We start from the raw sequence: 16,383 nt of genomic DNA on the forward strand, positions 1-16,383 counted from the left end.
TTAATTAAATCTTTCTAAGACATTTATAATACAATAAATAGAGAGAGCAGGGTGCATAACACTGGAAAACTTACTGTAAACCAGAAACTAGTAGACAAAAGGCATTGGTTTTATAAAGACATTAGTTTTTATAATGGTAAGCCTCATTATTTCTCTTAGTTGGTGAAACCCCAAAAGAGAACACTTAACAATTTTCATTTTTGTAGTGCTGCAATCAGGCAATCTTAACTTGGGTCAAGACATCAGAAGCTTCAGGGTGATCTATGGTCATTTACTCAAATATCTTAATCCCTAAAGGTTTGCTCTCATCATAGTTTAAAAAAGTTTTAAAACAGTGTGTATTATATAAAGCATATTAAATGACTAAAATCAAATATGTTTATGTATATAAATAGATAGATACACATATATATATATTTTAAATGATAGTGCATTAGGCTAGGAGTAGAATAAGATCCAGAAAAGTGGTAACAGTAATTAGTAATCATAATAATAATAACAATTGTGGCTCTCCTATTGAGTGCTTAGTACATGTAACATACTGTTCAAGTGTTTTACATAACTGATATCTATCTACAGTATGAAAATGGCTTATTATAATACCTTATTTCCTAAAATTAATATGCATTGTTTTATACAAACACTTTATACAAAGAGGGTAAGTGAGAGTCAGAAGTGCAGAGTAATTTGGTCAAACTCTCTCACTCCAATGTTGTCGCTCAGATTATGGGCTTTCTGGCCAGAAGATTGTTATTTTGATTCTAATGTTCACAAATGTAAAATGGAGCTACAATAACACATATCTCATTGAATTGTTTTAGAACATAATGATAGTAAAATTCATAATGTGTAACAAAATGTAGGGGATCAACAAACATTATTTTATAATATATTAACATAAATTTAAATAATCTATCATCCCTATAATACTGAATTACATATAGATAAAATATTATGTGCATACATGTAATATAATGTATTGCACATACATATAATATATTGGTATATCATAATCACATCAATATAACTATGACTATATAAGTATAAAATATGGGGATATATGGTATAAGCATGTTGTAGTTTATAGTATATTATCTAATATTACTTATTAATTACCATCAATGTTATTAACCAGAGTTGAAATGTAATCTTTGTAACTTCAATAGTATTTACTATTTTCATAATGACATTATAACTTTCAAGAAATCCAACACATATTAAAAGTTTTTCAATTTATTTTTCTATCCTTAACGTGAGGGATGAATTATGTCACCTTTAAAGATACATTTTGCTGTAAAATTTGATTATAATTTTTTGTGCAGAATATATCACAAATTTTAATTCATCCTTACATTCAGAATTTTTATTCTATTTACTTTCATTTAATTTTTGAAATACAATTTGCTATTTAAATAAGTTTTTCACAAACTTTAATTTTTTTTATATAAACTGTGATTGATACATTTCACATTGATGCCATTTTCTGGAAAAAATGTGAAAAATTGACTTGGCTATTCAGAAATCACTATATTTTCAGTATTTCTACTTTTCATTTTTATTTAACTTGAAAGAATATATCATACATCTAGCATTTTATGTTGAGACTTTTGGTCGTACTGTATAATTTTGAGTCAATGAAATGTGAATTTCTAATTCACTTGTGGATTATTAAGACTAACTTTTTAACCTCTAATATTTGCTAAGGAATTACAATTCATGATCAGAAATATATTTTATGTCTCAAAGGTTTAATCTTCTGTCCTGAACTTATTTTTATTCAAGGCAACTAGGCAAAGTCTAAATGTTCTTTTCATGAGCTGTCCATCATTTGCATTACATGAATAGATAAATAAACATAAATCTGGAAGAATGTACAAAATCAATTAACCAAACAAATCATGCATAGAACTCAAAGGACATAAATTGTAAATGCTAAAAATGTACTCAACCAAAAATTGTAACAGCTTCCCTACATAATAATTATTGCATTTTTTTAATATAGTTTATTTTTATTACAATCATTTAATCTAAGAGTCAGCCTGAGTGTTAACAGAGATAAATAGGTGCATTCTTGTTCTTAATTATTCTTCATTTTTTAAAAGTGGAAAGTATCAGACTCTCTTAGATGAGTGTTTTAACCAAAGTGTAGAACATTGTCAAACACTCTACACTTGAAACTATAGAATACAAATAGAATCATTGCCAAAAAACAGGTAGCGTTTTGTCTATTTAAATCTGTATTAGTAAAATGAATTCTTAAGCATGACCTTCTGCACAGAGTGGTGTTATTAACATTAGGAATTTTGAATTGCTCTAAAGTGTGTATTAATATATTTATTTATATGATAGATGTGCTTTTGCCTTTGTGCCATGATATTTTCTCAAACTTCTGTCTGGTAAACTTTGTAAATGAATAAATTAAGGAAAATCATGTGTCAACTTTGACCTCAAAATACTCAGCTGTTTTCACATTTAGCAAACTAACTATAGCTCAGTCTGTAGAGGAAGTAATTTGAATATGTAAGATGTTCTTGAACCTTCACTACAGTACTTTCTTGGCCTGATTATCTCCACCATGACTGTGAGTTCACTGTCATGCACTGTATGAATCTGGGCCTCAAATAAATACTTTTTATTTTAACTCTTCTCAAAGTTACTTGCTCTTCAATTAGTAAGTGGTTTCTGCTACAGCTGACTTACAGAGGTTGTTAAGTGGCCATGAATCTAGTTAGTTGCCTACAAAAATCCCCAATACACTCTTGAGAATTTGCTCCTCCACTGAGCTGGGATTTGGGTTTCTGAATAATACAGTAAGCTCTCAGTTCAATAAATTATTGATAATGACATCTTATTACTAAGAAGAATATTTTATATTTGAGACCTCATTTTTTTAAAAAGGGAAGTTTCCATAAGCATGGTTTCTATATTCTTTAATTTGACCTTTGCAACATTTTATGGAAGGTTGGATAAGAATGACTATTTAAGCTTTAATTTTTCTTTAGTATAATGATTAAACCAACCCATTTCAATGGCTGAAACTAATTTTTTCACATTATTTTTCTATCCCTTTCTTTATTATTTTCTTGGGGTTAAGAGGTTTATTTCACTCTCCATCAAGCAATAGTGTTTATTTTTTTTCCTGTCATCACTTATGTTCAAGGTCTACTAAAACCTGAGAGATTAATCCCACTGCAAGTTCTAACCTGAGTCCTCAGGTGGAGGTAAATCTACCAGAGCCAAGAAAAATAAATAGGCTGCTGAACCTATGATTCATTTATTTGAATATTTTCAACTTTGTTGCTTGTGTGTTACTGATATTAGTTATTCTATATTTATAACCAGCTTTGCACACATGCTTGGTTTTTTTTCTTTAAATCAAATCTCTGCCATAGACACTTGTTATTTTAATACATTTGTGTTTCATCTACTCTTATCTTAACATTATGCTCAGTTTCTCTTGTTATCCATCTCAAGTTAATTCATCATGGCCTGGTTTTCTTTGATATTAATTTAGCATGATTCAAGCTGTGCAATGAATTTTCAGTTGCTTACATCAACAACTGCCAGTCTGTGTGATTTAAGATACCTTTGATATCTTTTTGATCTGTTTAGTTAGTGATTCAATTATTCTGAACTCTAGGAGTAATTGCTGACCCAAATTTTACCAAAGGACAGTAAGACTGCATCCCATTGCATTTTATATGTTTCTGTTGTCTAGGGTTTTCTTTGATGTTCTGTCCAGCCTCAGTAGAACTGCTGTTCTGTGTATTTAATTATATTTTATCACATATTTTAAATGAACAAAAATTAAAATGTAATATTTAAGTATCCATGCTCATAATGAGGGGGAATTAAGCTCTACATCCTGGTGAGAGAATAATTAAATAATATGTAGACATGTTAAAATCACCCCAGAAATTAATGTCTATTGGGAGAGATACTTTGAGGCTATGCATCTATACTGTTTCTCCTTATCTGTTTGTTCACAAATTTTATCATTCATCATTGGTCTCACCTACAGCAATTATTGTGGTATTCTCATGATGATTTTCTATTTCCCACATTTCTTCTACATTTGTTATTTTGAACTGTTTTGTAAGAAAGATTTGTCCTTTATTCCTTTATTTACATCAGATGGATTCATGATTATCATATTAGTTCTCTATTGATGCTTTAAAGATATTGCACAAATTTAGCAGGATACAACAGCATCCATTTATCATCTCACAATTTCCGAAGTCTGGGCATAGTGTAGCTCAGCTTGTTCCTCTGCTCTGAGATGCACAAGACAGAAAGCAGGTGTATACAGGGCTGAATTATTTTCTAGAGTCCTTCCACGCTCACACAGGTTGTCGGTGGGATTTAGTTGCCTGCCGTTGGAGGCCTGAAGTTTACTTGCCAGATGTCAGCCAGGTGTCATTCTCTGCTTCTAGAGACCACCTGCATTCTCTAACTCATAGTCCCTTTCTAAGCCAGCAATGATGGGTAGGCCCTCTCATGCTTTGAATCTTCCCTCTCCCTCCCTCTTCTGCTGCTTCTGTCTGACTGCTCCCAGCTGGAGAGAAATCTCTTTGCTGTTAAGGGCTCAAGTGATTAAACTGGGCCCATCTGGAGAACTGAGGATAGTCTCCTTAAGTTTTATAACCTTAATTATATCTGCAAATTTATTTTTGCCATGTAACATAATATAACCGAAAGTGGGGCCTGGCTGCTCACCGCTGAAAAACCGATAAAGAGGCAAGGTTGGTGGAAAGGAAAGTTTCCTTTGTTTTAGATTCCAGCAACTGCTGGGGTTGAGTGGGGGGGAGGGCCGACGCCTGTCCAAAGGCCGACTCCCCCCCACCCACTGAGAATCAGGGGGCAAGAGCTTTTATAGGCGGAGGGAGGGGGCTACATGCAGAAATAGCACAGTCAGCTCTGACAGTCATCTTGAAATTGGTCGTGTGGTGGTCTGATAACGTCATCTTGATTGTTTTAGGTACAGTTAGTCTTCAGTTCCAGGGTTGGTTTGTTCCCATTTCCTTGAGGCCAGTTTTCAGAATTGTGGCAGCTTATGTCATGGCTGCAGCCTGGTCATCATGTAGTTCACTTCTTCCACCTGGTGGGGGTCTCATTGTCTATAAGACAGCTCACAGGATACAGCTCAGTATTATCTGTAGCCCTTGAGGAGGGACTGAAGGTCCTTAACTATGCTTAATGACTAAACTACTATTATTTGGTCTCCTTTAACTGCTTTCCTTTGTTTCTGCATTTTCTTACTCTCTGATTAAACTTATTCTTTGGCTAAAGTTTTTCCACAGACAAAAGTCAGGCTGAGGACATGGGGGCCATAGACCATAGGGTCTTGCTGCATTTCGATAACATATTCTGGGCAACAAAGATTAAAGGAACCCAGATCCTCCCTACCAGTTATTTATTTGTTTTTTTTTCGATTTATAAGAAAATAATTTTGTACTGTGTTTTGTTGCTCACATTCTTCTAGCTTTGCTCATTAGAAGCTTTTTCAGGTTGGTTCCTATGCTTTTTTTCATGCCCCTCCTCCTTTTAAGCACTGTTTTACTTTGTGACACTACTGAATGCCCCAAGCTCATCTAGTATTTTCCCTACCCTGGCTCCAACAGTGAGCAATTTCTATAAGGAGCCCTGCTTTCTTTTTTTCTGAATTTCTTAACACATTCTCAAATCACAAAAACAAAGCAAAACAAACAAACAGCAAAAAACCCGGATCAGGGTCAGGGGAGGGATAAATTTGGAATTTGGGATTAACAGATGCAGACTACTATATTTAAAATAGATAAACAGCAAGGACCTACTGCTAGCACAGGGAACTATATTCAATATCTTGTAATAACCTATAATGAAAAAGAATAGATTTATATATATAAAAATATACATATAAATATATATAATTAATATATATAAATATATAACTGTATATATAAATATACATATAAGTATATATAAATATATTATATATATATATAAACTGAGTCTCTGCTGTACACCTGAAACATTGTGAATCAACTATACTTCAATAAAAAAATAAAAATTTAAAAAAACAGATCAAGCATGAGGTAAGAGAAAAAACCCAATATCTATAGCTAACACAAAACTAGGAGACAGGGAATACAGCAACTTCCCATTACCTGGAAACAGGTAAATAAACACGAATCTTTCAGTCAGCTCTGGAGTCTGCATCTGATTGGTGACTTGAGAAGAGACTGCAATTCAGATTTAGATGCTAATATTATCCTATTGTTACCTCACCACTTCCTTAAAATTGAGGTAATTCTTTGATATTATGTCCTTTCATATTGCCTTTCTCCTTCTCTCTTGATTTTCTCCTTCTGTAACTTCTTGGAGCATCATGTCTCTTAACTTCGCTTTTGTATTTACATTTTAAAAATTTCTGCAATGTATTCCAAGTCATTGGTTTATGACTACCTACAGATTCAACTGTTGCTTTGTCTTGTGCTTGATACATCTACTGAGACTTTTAAAAATATTTAAATTTTCTTTGTTGTTTATAAATATCAGTATGGGCAAAGGTAGAAGCAACAGCTTATGTGCTGAAAAACTTAATAAAATTAGTTTTACCCTTTATCACAATTTCTCTTGTATACATATGTACAAATGCTGTTACTGCTATTTAATCAATGAAGTCCCTAAAATGAAAATACTCTTTTTAGGCTCTTTATTCCAATATTTCTAATTTAAAAATGCACCTTATAAGCTATACTCTGTGGGAATACCCCATATCAAAAATTTGACAGCCTTTGAATTTTAATACAGACTAATTTGACTATTAAACTAGACGTTACCAAATCCTTTCTCTTATACCTAGCTAAATGTTTGCTAATTCTCATTTTATACACAAGGAGGCTGAGACATAGAGTGGTTAAATTTCAGGGGTTAAAGAGTAAGTAAAGTGGTAGAATTAGCACTCAAGTCCCCTGGTAATCTGATGATGGAATCTGTGCTCCTAACCACTATTGATTACTACTTTCTTTGCAGTGAATAAATACAGGGAACTCTACTCAGCACTCTGTGGTGACCTAAATGGGAAGGAAATCCAAAAAAGAGGGGATATATGTATACGTATAGCTGATTCACTTTACTAGACAGTAGAAACTAACACAACATAGTAAAGCAACTATACTCCAATAAAAATTAATTTTTTTAAAAAAAAGGAATCTAGAAAAGATTTTATATGTCACTTTGTTGTCCACCTGCAACTAACACCACATTGTAAATCAACTATATTTCAATAATTTTTTTTAAAAAAACAAAAAACAAACAAATAAATACTGAGAGTTTCTGGTAGATGTTGTATCATGTAGAAAAGCCATTTTGGTCCAAAGAGAAACATGTGAAAATAAAGTGTACGACATCTGCCTTCACGGAATTTGCATCCAATTTAGAATATTTCTGGCAAAGTCTAATTAACTTGTTGAGTCAAATACTATTGTAGAGAACCAAATGCAATGTAAGATCCATACTATACATTTTGGGCACTATAGGGTTGGAGTTGATGGTCATTACGATCAAGAAGTTAATAGTGGGGCTTGCCTGGTGGTGCAGTGGTTGAGAGTCCGCCTGCCGATGCAGGGGACACGGGTTCGTGCCCCGGTCCGGGAAGATCCCACATGCCGCGGAGCGGCTGGGCCCATGAGCCATAGCCGCTGAGCCTGCGCGTCCGGAGCCTGTGCTCTGCAATGGAAGAGGCCACAACAGTGAGAGGCCCGCGTACCGCAAAAAAAAAAAAAAAAAAAAAGTTAATAGCGGGCAGATTATGGATTGCACCAAAAATTAAACATGTGAGACATAATGGAATGATAGTTTAAAAAAGAGATATAGAATGTTCCTATACTTTTTTCTGGTATGAATTTAATGTGCTTTTAAGATTTTGGGGTTTTTTTTTTCCTTAAGACTTCTCTGGCGTTTGTGGATATGTAAAACTCTCTCAGTTTATAATCTTACAGCACATATTAACTCCTTAGACTGTTTATCAAAGTTATATTAATTGTGAAGAGGCGTGAATAATGTCCATTCTTCCAACTACACCATAAGCTCCGTGACATCCTGAGCCACATTTACTGTACTATTTACTGTTTTCTATCTTTTCTCATGACATTTAGATGTCAATAAAATGATTATTTAATAAAACAAAACAACTCTTTTCCTTAAAACACAGTTTAGCCAATTTCACATGAGAAAAAAACAAATACATTACATTTTAAAATCATGCCTTCCCCCCACTTTAACATGTGAGATTTTTTTGTTTTATACAATTTGTCATACTTTTATGTTCATTCCTTATAGAATAGCAATGTCTTATTAACCCAGAATATCAACTTCAAAATACTGATTCCATAATTTAGAGTGCTCATCCTATGTCTTCCTGAACTAAAGATGTATTTATGAATATTAAAAAATAAACTCCACTTTTATTAAATTAAATAAAATGGAAGTATATTGAAATGCATAAAGCTGTTCTTACATTTAAGATTTTTTTCTTGAGCTAGATTCCCAGCATTGTAATTACGAGAGCTGTGAGGGTACATTGGCATATTGAAATAGAATGATTTTCAGATTATGTAAAATGCTTTCTGAAGGCATATCACATATGATATTAATAAGGTAGCTAGAATTTATAATTAAAGCATTTTGCCATAGGAAACATGGAAATGCTTTATTAGAGAAATCACATTTTTTTAAATTATATTTTATTTATGTACTTTCTTGTGTCTGAATGTAGTACACAGTAAGAATTTTTGACTGATTTTAGTCTTTGCAAAAGCAGTTCATTCAAAGGAGAACCACTCATGCTTATTGTCATATGCAATCATGAAATGAATAGACATTCAGTTTCCTGCCACGGGTTTCTTGTATTATTCCGTCACGTACCACATCAGAGGTTAGATGGGAAGGAATTTGCTAAATTTTGGGATCCAGTAGTTGCATACTTAAAATTTACTTTTTTTTCTCTAATTATTTCTGTTCTCTGAGGTCTCCTCTAGTGTATCAGTATAAACAAATGTTGGGAAACAGAAACATTCCACGTGTATAAAGCAGAAATGGAGTTAATGTAGGGAAGTATAAGACATAAAATCAACAGACGGCCTGTAGGAGTGAGAATCAAGATCCATCACTGAAATTAATGAGTTCAGGCACAAATGGTCACAAAACTATGGAAACAATAAAAAGATCAGTGGTTGCCGGGGGTCAGGGAGACAAACAGGCAGAGCACAGAGGACTTTTAGGACCTTGAAAATACTCCATATGATATTATAATGATGGGTTTATGTCATACTTTTGTCCAAACCCATAGAATTTACAGCACCAAGAGTGAACCCTAAGGTGAACTATGGACTTTGGGTGATTATGATGTATCAATTTAGGTTCATCCTTAGTAAGAACATACGATCCTGGTGAGAGACATTGACAGTAAGGGAAGCTATGCATATGTAGGAGTGGGGCGGGGGGGTATAAGAGAAATCTCCGTACTGTCCCGTAAATATTGTTGTTAACCTAAAACTGCTCCAAAAAAATAAAGTTTTATTTTCTTAAGTAAAAAGAACAAATGGTCATTGCTATGATCCAGGGATCACAGCCTCAACTGCTGCTTGCAAATCAACTAGAAACTGGCCACCTAAATGATTGCTTGCTTGCCAGAAGAACCAGCAAAAGATGTTCTTCTTAAACATTCCTTCTGGGTATCAAACAAATACTTCTTAATCTGGAATGTATCTCCTCTCCAGAGGCAATCACAAGGAAGTAGGAAAAAAAATAGTTTTGAGCTTTTCAGTCTCTAAGTTCAGGAAGGTGCACTAGGAGAGGATAGGATGGATACTGAGAATTAATAAGCCACATCCTACACTGGTTTCCAATGAAAGATCTATATAGCTTACTACATATATGTAAAATTCTACTAATAAAGAAACAACAAATGTTCCCACCTAACGTACTGCACTTAATGTGCACACACACACACACACACACACACACACACGCATTGAACATTTTCACAAGAGACACCTGAATGTCCTTTTAATTACTTTGTCTATCTGTGAGTGATTATTATTACTATAATTCAGAGATCAGCAAACAACCACTACACACAACCTCTTTATAAGGTGGTCTGGAGAGAACAGATAACTAATGCTACTGTGCTCATTTATGCAACTGGCCATAGTTAATATTTTTGAACTTCTTTTTTCCACTACATGTCCTTTGTTCCATTAGTTTTTCAGGTGGCCAGGGTTGTTTATTTGGGGATGAAGAAGACCAGTATCTCTATTACTGAGGAGTCATAACTATCTTGGTATTATGCCTACTTGGGTTCTGTAATCAGTCATTTTCTTTTATCATTGGGCATAGCAATTAATACAAAGTGCTTTGATTAGTGGTCTCCAAGCATTATTATTCAGGTACATTGTAGAAGAAATTTGAGATAAAGTGGTTTTTCAAAACTTTGTAATAAAATGTATGTCACTTTAAATTTGACATCTAAAACTTTTCACAATTAAAGCAGTTCCAAGGTGTATAGTTTCTGAGGTGCTGTGATTATTGATATTTTAAAAAAAAAAACTTCTGCTTTTCTTTAGGAGATAATCACAAGAGAACTCTCTTGCACCCTAACAATTTGAACAAAACATCTAAGAGCTTAGTTGGCAAGGAATCTAATTAACTAAAATCCAGAAAGTGACAAGTTTACTGGGGGAGGAGAGACCCACAGCTACTGTTATTCCTGGCAGAGCAGCAGGGAATCAAGGAAGCTGCCACAGATGCAAGTAAGAACACTGATGAAGTGGATCAAACTTGTAAAACCCTAGGGTGGTCTGGCATGAGAGCCCGGAATCCCTGGGAGGCCCAGACACAACAGGAATCTCCATGCAGTTTCCACGTTTTACTCAGCCTTCCATGGGGAGCTCCTGAGGGTGACTGGCCACCTAGCAGGGTGGAGCATGAGGACAGACAGCCACCAGGCAGGCAGTGAGTGTTGCTGATCTGGGAGGAGGAGGGGAGGGAAGCTGAGTCTCTCCCAGGGGAACACTAAAGGCTCCTGCCAAAATCTGATGCTAGAGAAGCAACTGAGAGAAACCCGTGCACATTCTAAGCCACCTGCTGATAAAAGATGGTCAAGGACATTGAAAGAAGAAAAAATCTACCTACTAAAGATTAAGCACAGAGAGTTTGCTGAAGTCAAATGGTGGAGGGGAGCAAAGAGAGAAACCACACAGGTATCTGGGCCCCACACACGAGGTACCAAGAAGCAGCACCGTTCACTGGGGTGGGTAGATGCCTGGAGAGATGCTCCCTGAGATGCACCTTCAGGTGCTGCTGAGTCTGAAAGTAGGGCAGGTGATCTGCAAGTCAACTCATAGTGCCACTCAAGGAAACTTCTCCCAAAATACACAACCCAGATGGTCTCAGTTCCAATTAGATTGACTTCATCACACATGCCAATGGCCTGACAAAAGGCGAGATATGACATTTCCTGAGCATGTGTTATTATATATAATATATTAACATTGCTTGCTTCAGTCTCTGTTGTTCTGTTACTTCTTTTTATTTGTTTTGTATTTTTTTTTAATTGGGGAGTAGTTGCTTTACAATGTTGTGTTAGTTTCAGCTGTACAACGAAGTGAGTCAGCTATATGTATACCTATATCTCCTCCCTCTTGGACCTCCCTCCCCCCCGCATCCCACACCTCTGGGTCATCACAGAGCACCAAGCTGAGCTCCCTGTGCTATACAGCAGGTTCCCACTAGCTATCTGTTTTACACATGGTAGTGTATTTATGTCAATCCCAATCTCCCAATTTATCCCACCCTCCCTTCCCACCCTCCCATGTCCACACATCCATTCTCTATGTCTGCATTTCTATTTCTGCCCTGCAGATAGGTTCATCTGTACCATTTTTCTAGATTCCACATATATGTGTTAATATATGATATTTGTTTTTCTCTTTTTGACTTACTTCATTCTGTATGACACACTCTAGGTCTATCCACATCTCTACAAATTACCCAATTTCATTCCTTTTTATGGCTGAGTAATATTCCATTATATATATGTACCACATCTTCTTTATCCATTCATCTTTTGATGGACATTTAGGTTGCTTCCATGTCCTGACTATTGTAAATAGTGCTGCAATGAACATTGGGGTGCATGTGTCTCTTTGAATTATGGTTTTCTCAGGGTATATGCCCAGTAGTGGGATTGCTGGGTCATCTAGTAGTTCTATGTTTATTTTTTTTTAAGGAACCTCCGTACACTGTTCTCCATAGTGGCTGTATCAACTTGCATTCCCACCAACAGTGCAAGAGGGTTCCCTTTTCTCCACACCCTCTCCAGCATTTATTGTTTGTAGATTTTTTTTGATAATGGCCATTCTGACCTGTGTGAAGTTATACCTCATTGTATAAAACTCTTAGAGGAAAACATAGGAAGAACATTCTTTGACATAAATTACAGCAAGATCTTTTTTGACCCACCTCCTAGAGTAATGAAAATAAAAACAAAAATAGACAAATGGAACTAATTAAACTTAAAAGCCTTTGCACAGCAAAGAAAACCATAAGCGAGATGAAAAGACAACCCTCAGAGTGGGAGAAAATATTTGCAAATGAAGCAACTGACGAAGGATTAATCTCCAAAATATACAAACAGCTAACTTAGCTCAATATCAAAAATACAAATAACCCAATCAAAAAAATGGGTGGAAGACCTAAACAGACATTTCTCCGAAGAAGACATACAGATGACCAAGAGGCACATGAAAAGATGCTCAACATCACTAATTATTAGAGAAATGTTCTATTACTTATAAAACCTTACATTCAAACCAAATTTTAGAAAATCTATGAAAAAATTATAAAATATGACAGAGCATCAAGAGAAGAAAAAGTCTGGAACCTGAGCCAGAGATGGAACAGAGTATGGAATTATCAGGCAGAGTTATAAAAAGTACTATAAATATATTTAATGATACATTGCAAAAGGTAAACAGTAAACATGCACAGATAAAGAAGCTTAGCAGTGAGACAGAAGAATAAAATAAGTCAAATTAAAATACTGATATTGAAAAATAAGTTATCAGTGATGAAGAATATTTTGTTGGACTAATTATCTGAACAAAATAGAGGAAAGAATTGGTACAACTGAAAAACAATCAATAGAAATTATCCCAACTAAAACACAGAAAAAACTGAGTAGAAAAATAAATTAAAAAGAGTGTCCAAGATCTTGAGATAACAGAAAAATATGTAATTGGAGCACCTGAGAAGAGAGAAGATGGAACAGAATAAATCTTTGAAGAGATAATGTCCAACAATTTCCCCACATTAAAAGCATAAACCAATCCAAGGGGCTCAGAAAACCACAAGAACAATAATTGAAAAACGCACACACACACACCCCAGGCACATCCTTGTCAAACTGCTGAAAACCAATGTAAAGGAAAAATTCCTAAAGAAACTAGATAAAAAGATAAATTATGTACAGGAAGACAGCAAGAAAAATGGTGATTGAGTTCTCATCAAAAACAATGGATATTAGAAGACAATGGGAAAACGTGTTTAAAGTACTAAGAAAAAATAAAAACTATCAACCTAGAAAACTAAAGCCAGTGAAAATATCCTTCAAAAATAAGACCTAAATAAAAATACTACAGACAGGCAAATACTGAAAACAACCCTTTAGTCAAACTGTACTACAAGAAATACTAACAGCAGTTCTTTATACCAAAGGGAAATGTTACTAGATAATGTTGCAAAATGCAATGAGGATTTTCAGGTAGAATAATCTCTCTCTCCTTCTCTCTCTCTCTCTCTCTATCTCACACACACACACACGGATCTCATAATTACTCCAAATATATTAAATACGTGTAATGAAATTATTTTAAAGGCTTTGTTGATTGCTTGATAGAAAAATAAACAGCTATGTGTTTGTGTGTTAGTATTCATACACATATTTCCTAATTCTGTTCTCTTAGATGGTTTAAAAGCAGAAAATCCTCACTAACAATGAACCTACCTTATGCTCAGATCTTTATTTTTAATTAACATTCTTCAATGAAGGGAATGAGGGCTGCTTGAAGAAATAGCAAAGTCTACAGCTGGAACAGTAGAAAAACAAGATAAGCCTGAAGCATCTTGCATTGGTAGAACATAGGGAATATCTCAACAGAGAATAATGGATGAAGCATGTCAAAAAGAAAAGGAAGTCAATGTGAAAATCTCCCAATTGTGAAAGTTGGAATAATTTGAACAAAACAAAGAATTATAGTATTGGGTTATACAGCAAAGAATGAAATAGTTACACTTTTATAATTGTTTAAAATATTGCCTCTGCATACATGGCAAATATCAGACAGTGTTACAGTTTTTTCTTTAGTCATCAAAAATAATTTGAAAATAGGAGGAGGGAAGATGTCTATTGTGAGTTTTTTTTAAATTTTTGGTCCATCAGTTATTTATAGATGTATTGGTTTCCACCTGCTTGTGAAGTTTCCAAATTCCTCCATTACTTATTTTAAAAATTCCAGCTTTATTGAGATATAATTGACATATAACATTGTATACATTTAAGATGAATGGGGTGTTGATTTGATATATATTGCAAATGCTTACCACTTAGCATTAGCTAATACCTTCAGACCATCGTGTAATTACCATTTTTTGTGGTGAGAACATTTACAATCTACTCTCTTACAAACTTTCAAGTATATAATGCAGTATTATTAGCTATAATCACCATGCTGTGTATTAGATCCCCAGAACATGTTAATCTTACAACTGGAAGTTTGTATCCTTTGACCAATGTCTTTCCATTTCCCCTGCCCCCGTCCTCTGGTAACCATCGTTTTACTCCCCGTTTCTCTGAGTTAGGCTGTTTTGAATCCACATATGAGTGATATCATACAGTATTTTTTTTTCTGTAACATTTCATTTAGTATAATACCCTCAAGTCTCATCCAAATTGTAACAATGGCAGGATTTCCTTCTTTCTAATGGCTGAATAATATTCCGTTATACATATAGCATCTTTTTTATCCATTCATCTGTTGACAGACATTCAAGTGTTTCCATATCTTGACTATTGTGACTAATACTGCAGTGAACATGGGGGTGCAGCTATCTGTTCAAGATTTTGATTTCAACTCCTTTGGACATATATGCAGAAGTGGGATTGCTGGATCATGCAGTATTTTATTTTTAAATTCTTTGAGGAACCTCCGTATTGTTTTCCATAGTGACTGGACCAATTTACATTCCCATCAATAGTGAACAAGTGTTCCTTTTCTCCACATCCTCACCAATACCACATCTCCTGTCTTTTTGATGATGGCCATTCTAACAAATGTGATATTTCATTGTAGTTTCATACTTAGTGATGTAGAGTACTCTTTCATGTACCTGTTGACCATTTGTATGTCTTCATTGGAAAACTGTGTATTTTTGTTTCATTGTGTTGCTAAGACTTGCTAAGTGGATTCTTGGGGTCTCCCAGAGCTGTTTTTGTTCATGGATAGCTGTCCAATCATTGATCTTTGTGGCAGAGGGCGAAATGGAGAAGCTAGGTTCTCCCACATTGCCACTATTCCTCTGTTATTTATTTCTGATTTCATTCTGTTGTGTTTAGAGCACATACTTGTTTGATTTCATTTCTCCTAAATATATTGAGACTTTTGTATGGCCTTGCATTTGGTCTACCTTGAAGTGTGTTCCATGTGTACATGAAAAGAATGTGAATTCTGCTATGGTTGTATCGAATGTTCTATAGAGTCAGGTTAAGTCTAGTTGGTTTATAGTGTTTCCAAGGTTTTAGCACCTTGTTGATCTTACACCTGATTGTGCTATTCATTATGGAAGATGGGGTACTGAAATCTCTAAATCTTATTGTTGAATTACCTATTTTTCCTTTCAATTTTATCAGTTTTGCTTCTTGTATTTTGAGGCATTATTATTAGGTGAATATAGGTGTATCGTTGTCATATCACCCTGATTGATTGACACTTTTATTATTATAAAATATCTATAGTCAAGGAACTTTATGTCTATTTCATTTAATATTAGTACAGCCATTTCATTTCTTACGGTTTCTGCGTGCATGTTTCAATCCTTTTACATTCAGTGTATTTGTAACTTTGGATCTAAATTGTGTCTCTGGTAGACAGTATGTAGTGGTCTTCTTGACTATGACTGCCTGGAATAATTTCTGCAACATAGAGCTGGGGATGTGATGAAAGATGCAGGTGCCCTGCCCTTCCTGGAGCAAATATGCAAACATAGACTGGGTGCTTGGGAGCAAGGAAGCTCTGTGTTCTTAGCCCTGTCCTCCTGGAGTAGAGCTCTGTCATGTTGAGCTGG

The sequence above is a fragment of the Pseudorca crassidens genome, chromosome 2 (assembly GCF_039906515.1).
Source record: "Pseudorca crassidens isolate mPseCra1 chromosome 2, mPseCra1.hap1, whole genome shotgun sequence".
Classification (NCBI taxonomy): Eukaryota; Metazoa; Chordata; class Mammalia; order Artiodactyla; family Delphinidae; genus Pseudorca; species Pseudorca crassidens.